This window comes from Ambystoma mexicanum, chromosome 8 (genome assembly GCF_040938575.1).
Source record: "Ambystoma mexicanum isolate Mex_15411 chromosome 8, UKY_AmexF1_1, whole genome shotgun sequence".
Taxonomy (NCBI): domain Eukaryota; kingdom Metazoa; phylum Chordata; class Amphibia; order Caudata; family Ambystomatidae; genus Ambystoma; species Ambystoma mexicanum.
In genome coordinates this window covers 1,282,909,715-1,282,928,155 of record NC_090929.1, presented here as the reverse complement: position 1 = coordinate 1,282,928,155, position 18,441 = coordinate 1,282,909,715, and positions in this window count along the sequence as shown.

The window sequence follows — 18,441 nt, the reverse complement described above, 5'->3', positions numbered from 1 at the left end:
GGGGTTTGGTCAGAACAGAATGGGAAAATCGGTTTTGGGTTGAGATGCAATGTGAGAAAGAATGAAAAGCAAGCAGACATTTCGTTTTTTGCAGAGCACAATGGGTACACAGGGGCAATTTCGTTTTGCACCTTGCATATGCACAGGCACTACCAAGCTTCCCACTTCTAAATGAAAATAAAGGGGATCACTGGGGAATTTCACTTTTACACCCTGTGCACACACGTGGAACAGGGCTTGGGATTAATTATTTTGGAAGTTCTTTAGGTATCGGTTCAAAACACACTGGGAAAAGATTGTTTGGTTTTGAATGCCAACAATACAGATCCTGTGAATTCGATAGGGTAATTAATTGATTTACTTTGATAAATAGGCTAGGGATCTACACAAACAAACAGGATATTTTCAATGGGGAAATAACTAACACAATCATGGAAGAATACAGGGACTACACAAACTACAGTTGTGAGGTAGCTTTACCTACAGGAGAGGTCTGAACTTGGCATCAGGGAACATCAGAGCACCGCTGGGACAGCAATGGGTCAGTCAAGGATATCCTCTGAGTCCTCCAAGGGGTCCCACTCAGCTTCTATGTCTCCTGGTTCCTGTCTCTGAAGCAAAATGAGGCCTCTCTGCTGGTATGTTACTCGCCAGGTTTCAGCAGCAGGTCGCCCTTTCGGAATTATTGGAAGAAGTCCAGCTCTGATGCAAACTGGCTTATTTGTAGGGCAAATGACATCACAAATTTGTCAGGATTCTTGCGAGAGGGATTGGTTAATGATCACTACCCACCCCCCCCCCCACCTGTGTGCTGATAAGACAAGAATATCTCAACATGGCAAGTACCCCGAATTTTCTAATCTTTACATGTATGAATACATTTTTGAGAGCTATATTTTAAGGCAAATCAGATAAGACTAGTCTTAATTCTACATGCCCTTTCGATGCAGAGATACAGTTTTTGTTCATTTACTCAGGAACCATGTTGGGAACAAATATGCCATTTTACACTCGTCATATTAATTATTACCGGCATTCTTTTATCAACTTTTGCATCTCTTGTAATCATGAGAAGGCCCAAATCACATTTTCATGAATAACTTTAGTTGTGTTTATCCCACCAAAATCGTTCTAGCATGATGTAGAAGGGGTTGACTGTCACCTTTAATAAAAGCCTGGAATGACCGTTGTGCGATGTATGCTGTCCATTTTATGCAATCAAATGTGTTTCTCCCATTTTAAATCAAGGTGCAGTTTCACGCCTTCTTTACTGGGCTCCCACCTTTTTTTAAGTTTAATTTCTTCTCTTTGTAGGCCTGACTTGCAGAGCCGGGCCTGTGTTCATGTTAGCTTACCCCTTCAAGGCATGTGATGTCCTGATAATAGCTCCTAATGGACACTTTATGAGTTTTGTGACCTCAAGGTCAATTCTGCTGCAGAACAGACCTGACTTTATCTGGTCTCCACCACATTTCCGATCTACAAAGTATTCCTTCTTGTATTTTTAAGGAAGGGCAGTGATGGATGAAGACAATCAGGCATGAATCTCTAGAGCGACAGAGGATAGTTTCAAATTTGGAGAAATGACCATCCATGTACCCTGCAGCAAACAACCTGTAAACTCATACATACATGCATTTTAAATTACATCTTATAAGGCACACACTTTAAAAAATATATGTGTATTACTTTGCAATTGTCCTCATGTGTTATGAGAACACCATGCCCAAACTTGAAAGTCTATTGGGCATTTCGCTTAGCATACTGTCACTTTGGTGGGAAAAATGAAAATGACAATCTTTTATTTAATACACATGAAATGCTCCGTTTCACTTCAGCTGCTTGAAGCACAATTCTGGTGTCCCATTGAAGATACTGTGCACTGCTGTTTCATATGTGTGGGTGTAGCTCTCCAGGGAATTTGCCAAACATAATTGCCACGTGTCTTTCTTTCCTTCATGAAATGCACTTCGCATATCTTTACATTTTGGGATTGAGTTCCACTTTCTTTCCTTTGTGATTTAGGTTCACTAGGCCTTATGTCTGACATCATTTCTGCGCTGGCCTTTTTTTTCGCTGCACATTCACAAATGACTCTGGCCTCTTTATGTATGGCATCCAGGGCCATATTTCACCCGACTGGGAACACAGCTTTCAAATTTAACGTGACTATGTGTGTTAACTGTCATCAAGTCCAGGTTTTTTTCCCCTTTGGAATATGTAACTTGTAGATTTTTCATTATCATTTCAAATTTAAGAAAACTACTAGTCCCTGAATTCAAAGGAAAAACAGGACTGGGTGGACCTCTAGCCCATGGCCACGGGAAATCTGAGAGCTATGGGAACGTGGTGAATTAACACTGCTTACCCGAGACTGGGGAGTCTTGCACCTGTGAAGGCCCTGTTCAGTTCACAAAGAGACTTAACAAAATAACTGTGCCTAGTCTAGTGGACTTTAGCATTCACAGGAGCCGGCAGAAACCTTGTTAAGCTTTTTCACTGTCTATAATTGGTTTTGGCGAATTTCGCCACCACAAAATTGCCAAAACCATTGTTACAGAATTGTTACATTGTTAGGGAATTCGGATTCTGAATTGAAAATGTCTGTTTAGCATAGAAATGGGCAACACCGTGGCATGAAACTGCCAAACTCCTCTGCCGCTCTGATCAATGAGAAGTTCTATAGAAATATTTGCTCCAATCAGCAGCTTAGTAAGAAGCAAGTCAGGTGCTGTGCTTTCCATTTCCCAGCTGTGCAGTAATGTCATGTTGGGCTGTTTTGGGCTATATTGTGTGGCATGTTGGGCTATATTTGGGCTCGTTTTGAGAGCACACCTTTTTTTGTCCCCCTTAAGCTAAGGCCTTTCATACATCCACTCTATCTGCCCCCACCCACTCTACCTCCATTCTCTCTACCCACACTCTCTCTACCCCCACCAACGGCACACACATTAAGTGGGCTGGTTGGGTTTTGTTTAGGCTACTTTTGACAAGTCCTCTTGAGGCTGCTTTGTTCTTCACGTTTTTTGCCCCAACCAACTACCATCACCCATCCACCTCCACTCTATCTAATCCCTACCACCACTCTCTCAACACCAACCCATCCAACTACCACTCTCACTACACCCACTCCCAACCCCGACTCTCTCTACACCCCACTCTCTTCACATGCACCCAGCCTACATCAACTCTCTCTACCCCATCCAACTCTATATACCTCCTACCCAATTTACACCCACTCTCTCTAAACCTAATACAAACACCCACCCACCCTCTCTACCCCCACCCACCCTACCACTGTTCTCTCTATCAAACCCATATGCCCAACCCCTAATCTCACTACCCAACCCCCCACCCTACCCTCATTCACTCTACACCTACCCAAACGCCTTACAATTCATTCTCTCTACACCCACCGACCCTACCTCTGCTCTCTCTGCCCATACCCACCACCATACCTCCACTCTCTCTGTCCTCACCCACCCTACCTCCACTCTTTCTAACCACACTTCCACTACTTGCAATCTCTTTAATGAACCCACCCTAACTCCACTCTCTCTACTCCCAGCCACCCTAACTCCACTCGCTCTACTCCCACCCACCCTATCTCCACTCGCTCTACTCCCACCCACCCTACCCCCACTCTCTCGACATGCACACACCCACCCTACTACCACTCTCTCTACACCCACACACTGTACTCCCACTCTCTATACAAACCCTGTCTCTCTACACCCACCCACCCTACCTCAACTCTCTCTCTACCCCCATCCACCCAACCTACCTCCACTCTCTCTACCCCCACTCACCCTATCTCCAGCCTCTCTACCTCCAACAACCCACCCTACCTCACTCTCTCAACCCCTCCTACCCACACTACCTTCACTCTCTCTAACCCACCCACCCTACATCCACTCTCTTCATGTACCCACCCCCACCCACCCTATCTACGCACTCTCTAACCCACTCTCTCTACCCCCACCCACCGTATAACCACTCTCTCAACACCCAGCAGCACCCCCTTCTACCACTCTCTCTACACCAACCCACCCTACCCCTACTCTCTCTACACCCCCCTCTCTCTACACCCACTCGTCCTACCTCAAATCTTCCTATCACTGGCCACTCTACCCCACTGTGTCTTTCCCCTAGAAAACCTACCTCCACTCTCTATACACCCAATTCCCCCACCCACCCACCATAACTCTCTCCTCTCTACTCCCATGTACCCACCCTACCCCTAATCTCTCTATCAATCCCATCCACCTTACTGACCTCTATCTATCCCCATCCTACCACCACTCTCTTTCTATGCATACACCAAACCAACCTACCCCGTCTCTATCTACCCAGACCAATCCAGCCTACCACCTCTCTCTCTACCCACACCCACCCACACTACCTCCACTCTCTCTAGCCTTCCACTCTCTTGACCCAAACTGTCCCTACCTTCACTTTCTCTACCCCATGCAACCATTCTACTTATACTCTCTCTACCCCATCCACCCTACATCCACTCTATCTAGCCCATCCACCCTAACTCCACTCTATCTAACCACACCACCCTACCTCCACTCCCTCTATTCCCACCCACCAAACATACCTCCACTCTCTCTACTGCCACTCACCTAAACTGCACTCTGTCAACACCCATACACCCAGCTAACTCCCAATCTCTCTACACCCACACACCATAACCGCTCTCTGTCCACACACACCCCTCTCTACACCCACCCACCTTACCTCAACTCTCTCTACCCCACACACCCTATCTCACTCTCTCTACACCCTCCCAGCCACCCACCCTACCTGCACCCTCTCTAGATCCACCCACACACTGTACCCCCACTCTCTTATTTATTTTCATTTTAATTGTAATTTTAATGTGTATGGCACCTATACACAGGTGTTTCCAGGTACCACATGGCAAAAGGGGGGAGGGGGTGCATAGGAAAGAAAACAACACTAACGGTTGAACTAGGCCTTGTGATATTCTTACAATTCAAATACAGAGACAAAGAAGTGTAGGGGGGCGAGTGGAAGTAGGGTAAGGGCTGGGAAGGGGTGAAGTACAGAAGTGGGGGGGCTGAGCAAGTGCAGAGGGGAGCCACAGAGGGCAAGTGCCAGAGGATAAGTGGGAGAGGATAAACAATGCAGTGGACAGGGTGGACCTGCTTTAGGCTAATCTGGGAAGGGTGCCCTGAAGGCAAGTGCTGGTTCGGGATGCTGGGGGAGACTGGTCAGAGGAGGGCCTGGCCGCTGAAGACTCATAAGGGACCAGGCAACAGTCTCAATGGCAGACGGACATTAGCAACGGAAGGGGAAAGGGAAGGAGCAGGAGAAAAGGAAAGTCTTGCAAGGTTTCCAGAACATAAGAAGAACCGGCTCAAGTCTGAGAGGGTCATGGTGGCCATTCCAGACTCTCTGCTTGCAGAAACATTTGACTTGCAGACGGTTATACCTAAAGAAATGAAGGACAAAAGCAGGGAGGTATTTAAGAGTGAAAGCTGGATGTAGAGACATCCCAGGCCCCAGACAACGAAATAGATGATGCAACGGGTCTTGAATCTGATCCTTGAGGTCACCGGGAGCTAGTGGAGAGATTTTAGGGCTGGAGAGATGCGGTCCCTGGGCTTGATGCAGCCCTATTCTGGATTAGTTGCAAAGGACGAAGGGAGGAAAGAGGCAGATTGAGGAGGAGGCTGTTGCAGTTGTCCACCCTAGAGAGAACCTGAGCTCTTGAGACATTTAACTTTTGGGGTAAGGTGAAGAAAGGGGGAATGCCTCTGAGGGGGTGAAGTTGAAAGTTGGACTTCATGGCACCATGCCTGAATAGCAGTCAGGTATGAGTGAAGAATGAGAGGAGGTGGAGGATGAAGCTAAAAGGAGAGCGGTGTGTCATCAGCATAGCACTGGAAGTGAGGAAAGAAGGTGGAGCTCAAGTGGGTCAGAGGGGCAAGGTAGATGTTGAAGAGCCATGGCGATACGATACAGCCCTCGGGAAAGGCACAGGTAGAGAGTGAGGTGGAGGATAGGAAAGGGCCCAGTTGCAAGGGACCCTTGGGAGGGCCGATTTCAAAGGAAGGAGGCCAGCCACCCCAGTGCCCGGTCTGTGATGCCTAGGGGACCACAGAGGCGATTTATGAGAATGGCATGATTTACTGTGTCAAAGGCAGAATAAAGATCAAGGAGGATCATAACAGAGGGAGAATTTGAGTCAGGTTTGAGAGCAGTTCTTCACGGTTGTTCAGGAAAGCAGTTTCCATGCCTCTGGCTGCTCTGTAGCCAGACTGGTTGTCGTGGAAGCAACCAGCCCATTCATTGCGATGGGTGAGTTGGGGGATGACCAGCTTCTGCATGGGTTTGCTGAGGAAAGGGGTAATAGAGATAGGGCAATAGTTAGCCAGGCATGAAGGGTCTATAGACTTCTTTCTTAGGAGAGGGTGCACAAGAGAGTGCTTGAGAGGTTATGGGAAAGAGCCAGTGGTGAAGGAGTGATTACAGAGGTCAGCAGGGAAGAGGCAAGAGAAGAGAGGAGATGTTGTCCTTGATAGTTCTGGAAGGGCAGGGGAGCACCTGTTTGGAACAGACTTTCATAGAGCAGACTACTCTAGAGACATCATCTGGTGCAATGGGAGAGAAGGAGGACTGTATGGGGGCACGGTAGGCAAGAGAAGAGGGGAGGAGGGGAGGAGAATTGATGACAGTGAGCACAGGATGTTCTGGTGGAGAATTGGGTTGCCAGTGCAGTGCAGAGGGCTTGGGAAGGTAAAGGAGAGGAGGAGACTGCAGTAGGCTTGGCAAGTTCCTTGCAGATTTTTTTAAAAAGTTCAGCCGTGTTGTTGGTGATCCCAGCGATGCAGGCTTGGACATGAGCCCTCTTCTTGGACCGAATGGTGAGACAATATAGTCTTTAGAGCATGCAACAGGTCAGTTTGTCAGAGCATGTACTTGAGACCTGCCACTACCACTCAGTAGCTTTGCACTTGCCTTTCAAAGCTGCCAAGTCGGAGTAATTCCAAGAGTTGCATTCTGAGGTAGGCTTCATGCAGATCCACATGACAGGGGCAAGGATGTCCAGATTGTTGGAGATGGAGAAATGGAGGTTAGCCAGTGCAGCGTTGGTAGGATAGTCAAAGGTAGGGGAGGGAGGAGGGATGAAGGTGGTGACAAATACATCGACTGACACACACTTCATCTGTCAAATAAAGGAGAAGGAGACTGGTAGTGTGGGTAGAGGTGGTGTCTTGGGGTCAGGAAGCTCAGGTTGGGCAGAGAGGAGACTCTGGGCAGGGTGCACACTATAAATAAACAAAATACAAAATACAAAGAGTGGTCAGACCAGGAGAGAGGAGTAGTTAGAGGGTTGGAGAGAGGGATATCTGTTGAGATGAGAGCATCCAAGGTGTTTCAGGCAGAGTGGGTTGGGCCAGAGGGAAGAATTGTGAGGGATAGAGAGTCACAGAGGTCATAAAAGAGTACAGAGGCCAAATACAGGGAGTCAAGATGGATGTTGAAGTCCCCAAGAAAAAGAAGTTTGGGAGAGGAGACCAGGAGGGAGGAAGAGATGCCTGTCCAGACCAAGAGGAAAAGAGGCATAGGTCCAGGGTGCCTGCAGATTGTGGCAAGAGTGATGGAGGGGGTAGGAGAGATTGACAGCCTACAGACAAGGCATTAAAAGTAGGAGTAGGATTGAGTTGGAATGATGGTGGCTGGGACCCACTCAGACAATATCAGGGCCTGTCTGCCACCAGACCGGGTGGGTCTGGGATTGGACAGGATATTGTGCCTGTCAAGAAGGAGAACGTTGGGCTGAGTACCCTGGGCCATGGTAGTGCCATTTCGATAGACATGGATGATGCACCTGGATGATGAGAAGTGTGCCAAGAGCACTTCCCATCTGGTACCATCTGGTACCACCATTAATGGGTGAGGAATAGAAAGGGGAGAGGACAGAAACCATATGGGGAGTCCATAGGTCAGGAGATGGAACGACAAAGAGAATGTCAGTGACTGACAGTCTGTCTAGAGGAAGCACTGACATAGGTGTCGGCTATGAGCAGAACAGGTTTGGAGACCAGGAGAGCCTTCTTAAGTTTCTTCCTACCAGACTTCATCAGAGAGGGAGGATAGGTGATGGAGAAGCAGTTAGAATAGATAGGAGAGATGGAGAGCACTCGTGGGGGTGGGATCTGATCCCTGATCACGAGGTGGGGGTGGGATCAGAGAGGTGCGTGGGGAAGAGAGGCGGACAGAATTTTGTAGTGCACCAGCACTACTCACCAGGTGGCCTAGCAGCCAACAGGAGCAGAGGAGACCAGCACTATAAAAACAAAAGCCCAGAGAGGGCAGCTATTCAGGGTTGTAGAGGCTATTAAACAACTCAGAAAGCAAAGCACTAAAGTGCAGTACAAACATATACTTTGCAGGTTCCAAGGAACACCTACATTCAATTTTGAAAGCAGAGCACTTAAATGCAGTACAAACATACATTGTGCAGGATCAAAGGAGATGAAAAACAAGCATATACGGGTTGCATTGAGGAGGTGATGCTATGCTTACAAGCTTGTGGGTGCCGCATAAGCAGAACAGATTAGGCAGATAGAAGATGCTATTGCAGAGGCACATAAGGTAGAGGCAGCAGCAATTGACAGCAGAAAAAAGTTAAATAAATGCTGCAATGTTGGGTGGGTGGCAGAATCCAAAGGGAGGAGCGTGGCCGAGGAGATCATATAAAAGGTAAGAGATAGTCAATCAAGTCCTGGCGGTAAACCACATTGGGGTGGGCAGCTATGGAAGAGAGCAATTGAAGGTGAGCAGCGGCGCTGCACTGCACGTGGTGGTGAAGTCAAGGAATGCGAGTGAGGTGCAGTGAGACAGCGGCGCTTGGTGGGAATGGGCCAGGAGGTCCCTGTGAAATGTCTGTGGACTACAGTAACAGGTGCTGTAACAACAGAGCAATGTATGAGCAGAGTGAGGGTGGTTATCCTGAAAAGCACTGTGGCGGCCCGTTGCAGAACAAGATCCAAGTTGCTGCATGGGGGCCCTCTAGGTCATCCGAGGGCCAGGCATGGCCAGACAGGGTTGGACCTGCCCTTATGTTGAGGCCCTTTGGTGGGTGGTCAGCATTTGACTGCCGGCTCCCTGGCCAATCGGTTTCTTGAAGATGAATTCACCCAATTGGGCTTCTGAACAGGAGCTAGTGGGACCAAGTCGTTAGCCAGGATAACCGGTAACCATCCTGGAGGGCCCGGGAATTTTTTATGGAGGCATCACCTTGCAGCTGAGGTGCCCTACACCCCAGGAAGTGAGCAAATGAACATCAGACAGGGTTGGACCTTCCCTTAGGTGGAGTCCCTGTAGTGGGGGGCCAGCACTTACCTTCCAGCTCCCTGGCCAAGCAGTTTCTTGAAGGTGAATTTGCCCATTCGTGCCTCTGAACAGGAGCTGGTGGGACCAAGAAGTCTTGGCCCACCTTCTCTCTCTACCCCCACCCACTGATCCTAACTCCACTCACATTCACTCTACCCCCACTCTTGCTACCAACATCCACCCACCCTACCCCCACTTTCTCTACCCCATCATCTGAAACTCTCTCTACCCCCACCCACCCACTCTACCTCCACTCTCTCAAACCCGACATACCCTACCTCGACTCTCTCTACCCTCAGCCACCATACCTCCACTCTCGCTACCCCACCCATCCTAACTCCAATCTCTATATACCCACCCACCGACCCTATCTCCACTCTCTCTACTCCCACCCATCCTAGCACTCTCTCTACCCAATATACACACCCTACCTCCACTCTCTCTACACCTACCCACCAACCCTACCAATACTCGCTCTACCCCACCCACTGACCCTAAGTCTGCTTGCTCTACTCCAGTCTCTGTAACCCCTCCCACCCTACACCCACTTCCTCTACCCTCGCCATCTCCCACTCTCTCTACCTTTACCCACTCACTCTACCACCACCACTCTCTCTACCCCCACCCACCCAGCCTACCTCCACTTTCTCTACCCCCACCCAACCACTCTACCTCCAATCTCTAAAACCCCACCCACCCGCACTACCTCCACTCACTCTACCAACACCCACCCACCCTACCTCCACTCTCTCTATCCCACCCACCCACCCTACCTTCAATCTCTCTACCCTACCCACCAAACTACCTCCACTCTATCTACCAAACCAACCCTCACTTCCTCCACTTCACTCTCTAACACAACCCACCAACCTACCTGCGCTCTCTACACCAACCCACCCTACCACCACTCTTGCAACACTCACCCACCCAGCTACCACTCATTCTACACCCAAAAACCGTAACCCCACTATCTCTACATGCCCCCTCTCTACATCCACCCTCTCTACCTCAACTCTATCACAACCCACCAACCTACCTGCGCTCTCTACACCCTCCCACCATACCTACACTTTATCTGCCCCACCCACCCTAGCCTACCCTCTCTACCCCCACCCAGGCTACCACCACTCTTGCAACACTCACCCACCCTGCTTCCACACCTTCTACACCCAAACACCCTAACCCCACTATCTCTACATGCCCCCTCTCTACATACACCCACCATACCTCAACTCTCTCTATCCCCACCCATCCCACTCCACTCTGTCTACCACCACCCAATGTAACCCTACTCTCTCTACACCCACCCACCATACCCAACCTTATCAACACCCAGCGACCCTACCCCTTGTCTCTCTACTGAACCCACCTGCCCTACCCCCACTTGCTCTAACCCAAACCACCCACCTTACTCCGCACCCTTTATACCACGCACCAACCCTACCCCCTCTCTACCCACACATAACCACTCTACCTCTGCTCTCTCTACCCTCACCCACTCACTCTACCTCCACTCTTTCTACCCTCACCCACCCTTCCTCCACCCTCTATATACCCACCCACCCTCACCACCCCTACATTCTCTACCACCATCCAATTCTCCACTTTCCCTACCCCCACTCTCTCTACCTCCACCCACCGACCCTAACGCCCCTCGCACTACCCCATTCTCTCTACAAACACCCACACAATTTACCCCATTTCTCTACCCCATCTTCCCCCACTCTCTCTTCCCCACCCAACTACTCTACCTACACTCTCTCTACCCCCACCCACCTTACCTCCACTCTCTCCATTCCCACCCTACCTCCACTCTCTCTACCCCCACAGACACCCTACCTCCACTCTCTCTTCCCCACCCATCCTACCTCCACTCTATCTACCCCCACCCACCCTACCTCCACTCTCTTTAACACCCACCCACCCAGCTCTCTCTACCCCCACACATCCACCCAACCTACAGTCCTTTCTCTATCACCACCCACCCTTCCCCCCTCTCTACATATGCCCACTCTCTCTTCACTGGCCCTACCTCCACTCTCCACCCCCACCCACCCTACTTTCTCTAAAACCCATCCGCCCCACCCCCACTCTTTACCCCTCTCATCCTTCCTCTCAATCTCTCTCTTTACTTCTTACCCTCGCTCAACCTTTCTCACTCATATTTCCTCTTGCTCATCAGTGATGACACCTTCTCTCAATCGTTTTCTCCCTTGCTCTATTTCCCTTCCTTCTCATTCTCTTGCACACACGCGCCCCTTATCGCATCCTACTTTGAAGCATTGCACTCTCCTCCTTGCACCCTGGTTCCTATGAATGCAAAATGCAAAGAACAGCAGTAAATGCCAAAACGTTTGGCTTTCCCAATGCTTGTTTTATTTGCCTTTGAATAGCAACATTTGTCTCTAGGTGACCTAGTTAACTCCTACACTCATATGTATGCAGTTTAATAAAGCCACTATCAACCCTAATAAAACCCGAGGGAACAGGTGTACACATGCCCCAGATTAGTGACTGTCATAGCAATGTGCGTATAAATCTAAACAATCCAAGTAAAAATGCGTTATTGGAATGTGTGAACTCCCATATTAGTGTTCCATATTGTTTCCCTTTACAGTTGTCAGTAACTTCTTTTATAGTGGTAGTACATGCATAGTCTGAGTCATGTGCGCCACCGTGTGGTGGTTTTTTGTTATTTTTATTTTTTTATTTTTTAAACAAAAATTACATAATGGCTTCCGAACCAGGCAAGTTATATTATGACTAATAATAAATACTTGCATTACAATTTAGGGAACTTAATCCATTTAAACTGAAGCAAACCCTATTTGTAGTTGCACTAAAATGAGTACGAAGGTGGCATATAGAGAGGCTGTACGGTGTTCATTTTGTGGTAAGTCCACACACGTTTAAGTCAATTACACCCTCCCCTGCAGCCCCACCACCACAATAAAACAAGCAGTAATATGGGTAACTCGCCACATGTTGGTAATATTGCCATGAAGTTCATGGTAAACAGGAGGCAATTCACAACACCTTCACAAGACATCTCTGTAACTCGATGGTAACAAAACATCTGCAGTGTGCCTTCAGTAACGTCTTAAAAGCGGTTCCTTGTCCTCTATCAAGTTAGCCACATAAAAACATATTTTATGTTCTCTGGAAACGAGCGTATCCCCACGCTTGCCTCTGCAAGCGGCAACATTGTCCGTCATATCGGGGACCAACAAAAAAGTCATGCTCCCTAAAAAGTTTACATTCAACTTCTGCACTCTTAGAACCTCTCATCGAGACGGTTGTCTTCCAGATTATTTTGCAGTGCACTAATGTGCTACAGACGAAGGAAAAGTCCTACTAGGCCTGTCAGTGGCGGATGTGCAGTAGAAGTGTCAATACATGAACATGGCGTATTTGCAAGTGATAACTTGGAGACGACTATTGAAGTCACGAATGGGAAATTCTTAGGGGCTCATTGTCGTGCGGGGCATAAAGTAAATGGAAGCTGTAAAAGTCTTGCGTAAGGTTTTCAAGCATTCGATTCACATCAAACCCCATTTTCAATAATTTATACAGCAGAGAGGTGTGGCGGAACACAACTTGCATTTCTGCTGCTTCCTTCCTCTCCACCATATAAATACTCCCGGCATTTGCACCAGTATGGATTTTCATGCCTGCACAAATGCTGTGCATCTCTATGGGGGGTGCACTGGCTTTATGCGCCAGCAAAGAGCATGCTGGCCCCATAGTGACACATTGTCAGCACTGCATGGCGGAGTGCAAAAGCGCAGGACAAAGGCAGCATACACTGTGCCGTGCAATGAACAAAAGTTGGCGGCAGAGACCTGTCTTCGTGTATGTTTACATGTAACGGGTCCCCATCGCCAAATTACGGGCTCTCACAAAATGAGCTCCTTACTCTCCAGCTAGTCATCTCACAACTCGCACACAGCAAGAAACAGAAACACAAATGTGTAATAACACAAAATAACAGAAATGTTATTGTGATATAGCAAAAACACAAATAAGCATGAATCGCTCTACATGTTGTGGCATGCCTGAAGCTCACTGGGCATGGAGACATATACAACAGCACTCTTCAATGCACACAACCATAGTGGTCCTGGCCATTGACATTTTTCATGTTATCATCACAATAATACTCGTTGGCTACTGCAGCAAGTCCCATACAGTTAGTACTGCATCTCTATAATGCACTGCAATGTTTATGGCCATCTGCACAGAACCCACCACCTGTGGTGATAAGCTGATTTGATTACACATGGAAATAACATTGGGTCACATTACAAGTTCAGCAGTAAAGTCTGTCAGAATTATTTGTGGATTGAAGTTTTCATTTTGCTAAGGTCCACCCTCTTATTTTACACCCCCTAGAACACAATCCCACCCCACAATTTCGGGACAGAAGACATGCAGTATTTAGAGTTAAACGTCTATTTGTTTGAATGAAGAATCGCAACCAAAGTTGGTCCCCTACTTTATGGTGGGGATGTCACCACTGTATATTACAAATGGAGGCTGTTTGTTTACAAAAATAAAATAGAATTGACCTGTCTGTGAACCTTCACTACTTTTTTAGCACACAATATCACACAGAATTAAGTATATCATTGTCAAGGCTACTATTTCTAAGCATCACAATGCACTCCTATCATTACATGCCACTGGTCGGCGTGGAAGTGGCCATCCCCAGTCAGTGAAAAATAAATAGTGTACTAATCATTGGGCACAGAGAAAATAATTGAGGTGGTTGGAGTGGGGGGTTTGATTTGCCGATTATAAGAGAAATAGAAATATCCCCATGAAGTGATCCTCGTACCCCTGACCTAATTACCGCACCCAAATTGCTGACCATGGACATTCAGCCTTTCTCAGCATCCTGGGGAAAGGTCACTGAACATGAGCCAATGGATCGTGCTAGTCTGTAGCATTCCTGACAGTGGACTTCACTTGAACGCTGGCAAGCGTCATGGAGGTTGAGGTTCTACGCTGCTTGCTTGAGGAGGATGTGACTGGAAGTTTGTGTGAGCCACCATATTTACCCAGAACACACCACCATGGGACATCTTATGGACATAAACATTGAGAATGGAGTAGTCTCTTGGGACAATGTGAAGCTTTGAGCTAGAGGTAAATCTGGCCACTTCCTGCCCATTTTCGGCGAATAGCGTCGTACTGAGTTGCGGTAGCGCTATTTGTGTTGGGTGGATTTACCGATGGGATACCGCTAGCTTGTGATGAGGCCCAATGTGTCTTGAGGTTTCAGTGTCAAGCATCTCAGAATGCCTAGGAAGTATATCTCTGGAGGGCACGGCAAGTTGGTTGGTTGGGAATGGGCTTATGGCTAGGATGTTGTCAGTTTGTGTTGCAAGCAAATTTTAATAAGCCTTTTGCTTAATCATAATCTGAAATTAAGACTATTCTGAAAAAGGCAGCATTTGGAAATACAAATCTATTTGTCAAAATGAAGACTTGCAACTAAAGATGGCCCCCTGACTTTATGCAGCAGTCACTGCTGTATTTTACAGAGGCATCTTGCTTACAAAAATAAAACAGATTTGACCTACTTTCTTTAGGGTTTGGTCTCAGCTCATGGTGCACATACATGGGGCAGAAAGCAGGCCTCAAACACACAATTCATGTGTATAAATGAAGGTAAACTTTAATGTTATTAATATTTTCTGGTGATGCTATTTCTTTCTTCCTTACTTTTGTTTCCCTGTATGCACCTCTGATTTGTATGCATTGTGGGTCTTCATATGTATTGTTTGTACTAGCACACGTGTGTAGTAAGCCTTGAATTGCTAGCTATTTATTACATGTTTAACATTACTCAAACCTCTGATAAGGTAGCATTCATTATTTTACTATCCAAAATTACAAGATAAAAAATAGTGTTCCTCTATGGTGCATGCTGCAGCCATTGCCAATGCTTATGTATGATTAGCAGCACTCCAATATAATGTTTTGTTTAGATGAGTACATTCTTTAATAGATTAAGTAGTTCATGAAAGGTCTCCCAATCACCCCTGACATCTTGTTACCAATATTATAAACACAACCCCTTGTAGGGACTTTGTATCAAAATTGATTTCATATGTGATGTCATCAGTATTGTCATCAATAACATTTGTGATGTCATCTTTGATGTCCTGGGTGCTAGTTTTAGCAGTGCACGGTGGTGGTGCGGGTTATGGTTGCTTAGCTTAACATAACTGGCACATTTCTGAGGTTTTTCGGTTTTACTCGTAACCATAATGTCCCTTTAACAACGCTTTTTCAGTGACTATATTACATGGCCACGTTCGTGGCCATGTAGTTATGGTTAAGTTGGTGTTTCCATTGGAAGAATACTTTTTCGGCGGCTTATAACTTTGCTCTCCCTGGACGAATCCTCACCAAACTTTGCAAAAAAAAAGTATTTGGGTCACTCTGAATTTTTTTTGCAAAGTTTGGTGAGGATTCATCCAGGCGGGGCAAAGTTATAGGGGGGGTCCCAAAACTTTTTTTTCCCATAGACATAATGGGAAAAAACTTTACTCACGCCTACAGTCCAAACCGCTGGACGGATTTACACCAAATTTGCGGCAGGAGCGGCGGCTTGGTCCCGAAAGCGTGCTTTGCTTTATTTGGTGTAAATCCGTCCAGTAGTTTTTAAAAAAAATGACAAAAATGTAAGTGAAAAAAATTAGTGATATCTGTGTTCGCTTCGCGGACACACTTCCCTGTTCGCTCCGTGGACAGGACGGTGATTGGGCAAGCAGCTTGCGTGATGTCCGCGGACATCTGACATGCTCTCTCATTGGATGCGGTGAAAGCGTGCAGTGCGTCTGGCTTCAGAGACGCCCGCCATCTTTGTTCCTCACCGCCTGCACAGTAAGTCTTGTGTCTGTCTCCTGTTCCTCCCACCCCCGCTCATGCCCCATGTGTCCTTCTTGTCCCCCCACCCCCACTCATGTTCCATGTCTCCCCTGTTACTCCAGCCCCCCGCTCACGCCATCGGCACACGGTAGCCAGCGGAGGGCCGAGGAGCAGGATCTGCCGCCTGCACACGAACGCCGTGTGTCTCTCTCCCCCCCCACCCCCCGCTCATGCCCCGTGTGTCTCTCTCCCTCCCCCCACCCCCAACTCATGCCCCGTGTGTCTCTCTCCCCTTCCCCCCACCCCACTCATGCCCTGTGTGTCTCTCTCCCCTTCCCCCACCCCCGCTCATTCCCTGTGTGTCTCTCTCCCTTCCCCCCACCCCCGCTCATGGCCCATGTGTCTCTCTCCCTCCCCTCACCCCCTTCTCATGCCCCGTGTGTCTCTCTCCCCTTCCCCCACCCCCCGCTCATGCCCTGTGTGTCTCTCTCCCTCCCCCCACCCCCGCTCATGCCCCGTATGTCTCTCTCCCTCCCCCCCACCCCCGCTCATGCCCCGTGTGTCACTCCCCCTCCAGCCCACCCCCGCTCATGCCCCATGTCTCTCTCCCCTTCCCCCCACCCCCCGCTCATGCCCCATGTGTCTCTCTCCCTCCACCCCCCCCGCTCATGCCCAGTGTCTCTCCCCTTCCCCCCACCCCCCGCTCATGCCTCGTGTGTCTCTCTCCCTGCCCCCACCCCCGCTCATGCCCCGTGTGTCTCTCTCCCTCACCCCCACCCCTGCCCCATGTGTCTCTCCCCGACCACCCACACCCCGCTCATGCCCGTGTGTCTCTCCCCCTCCCGCCCACCCCCCGCTCATGCCCCGTGCATCTCTCTCCCTCTCCCCCACCCCCCGCTCATGCCCCGTCTGTCTCTCTCCCTCCCGCCCACCCCCCGCTCATGCCCCGTGTGTCTCTCCCCCTCCCGCCCACCCCCCGCTCATGCCCCGTGCATCTCTCTCCCTCTCCCCCACCCCCCGCTCATGCCCCGTGTGTCTCTATCCCTCCCCCCACCCCCCGCTCATGCCCCGTGTGTCTCTCTCCCCTTCCCCCACCCCCCGCTCATGCCCTGTGTGTCTCTCTCCCTCCCACCCACCCCGCTCATGCCCCGTGTGTCTCTCCCCCTCCCGCCCACCCCCGCTCATGCCCCGTGTGTCTCTCTCCCTCCCACCCCCCGCTCATGCCCTGTGTGCCTCTCTCCCTCCCGCCCACCCCCCGCTCATGCCCCGTGTGTCTCTCTCCCTCCCGCCCACCCCCGCTCATGCCCCGTGTGTCTCTCTCCCTCCCCCCCACCCCCCGCTCATGCCCTGTGTGTCTCTCTCCCTCCACCCACCCCCGCTCATGCCCCGTGTGTCTCTCTCCCCTTCCCCCCACCCCCCGCTCATGCCCCATGTGTCTCTCTCCCTCCACCCCCCCGCTCATGCCCCGTGTCTCTCCCCTTCCCCCCACCCCCGCTCATGCCTCGTGTGTCTCTCTCCCTGCCCCCACCCCCGCTCATGCCCCGTGTGTCTCTCTCCCTCACCCCCACCCCTGCCCCATGTGTCTCTCCCCGACCGCCCACCCCCCGCTCATGCCCCCTGTGTCTCTCCCCCTCCCGCCCACCCCCCGCTCATGCCCCGTGCATCTCTCTCCCTCTCCCCCACCCCCCGCTCATGCCCCGTGTGTCTCTCTCCCTCCCGCCCACCCCCCGCTCATGCCCCGTGTGTCTCTCCCCCTCCCGCCCACCCCCCGCTCATGCCCCGTGCATCTCTCTCCCTCTCCCCCACCCCCCGCTCATGCCCCGTGTGTCTCTCTCCCTCCCCCCACCCCCCGCTCATGCCCCGTGTGTCTCTCTCCCCTTCCCCCCACCCCCCGCTCATGCCCTGTGTGTCTCTCTCCCTCCCACCCACCCCGCTCATGCCCCGTGTGTCTCTCCCCCTCCCGCCCACCCCCGCTCATGCCCCGTGTGTCTCTCTCCCTCCCACCCCCCGCTCATGCCCTGTGTGCCTCTCTCCCTCCCGCCCACCCCCCGCTCATGCCCCGTGTGTCTCTCTCCCTCCCGCCCACCCCCGCTCATGCCCCGTGTGTCTCTCTCCCTCCCCCCCACCCCCCGCTCATGCCCTGTGTGTCTCTCTCCCTCCACCCACCCCCGCTCATGCCCCGTGTGTCTC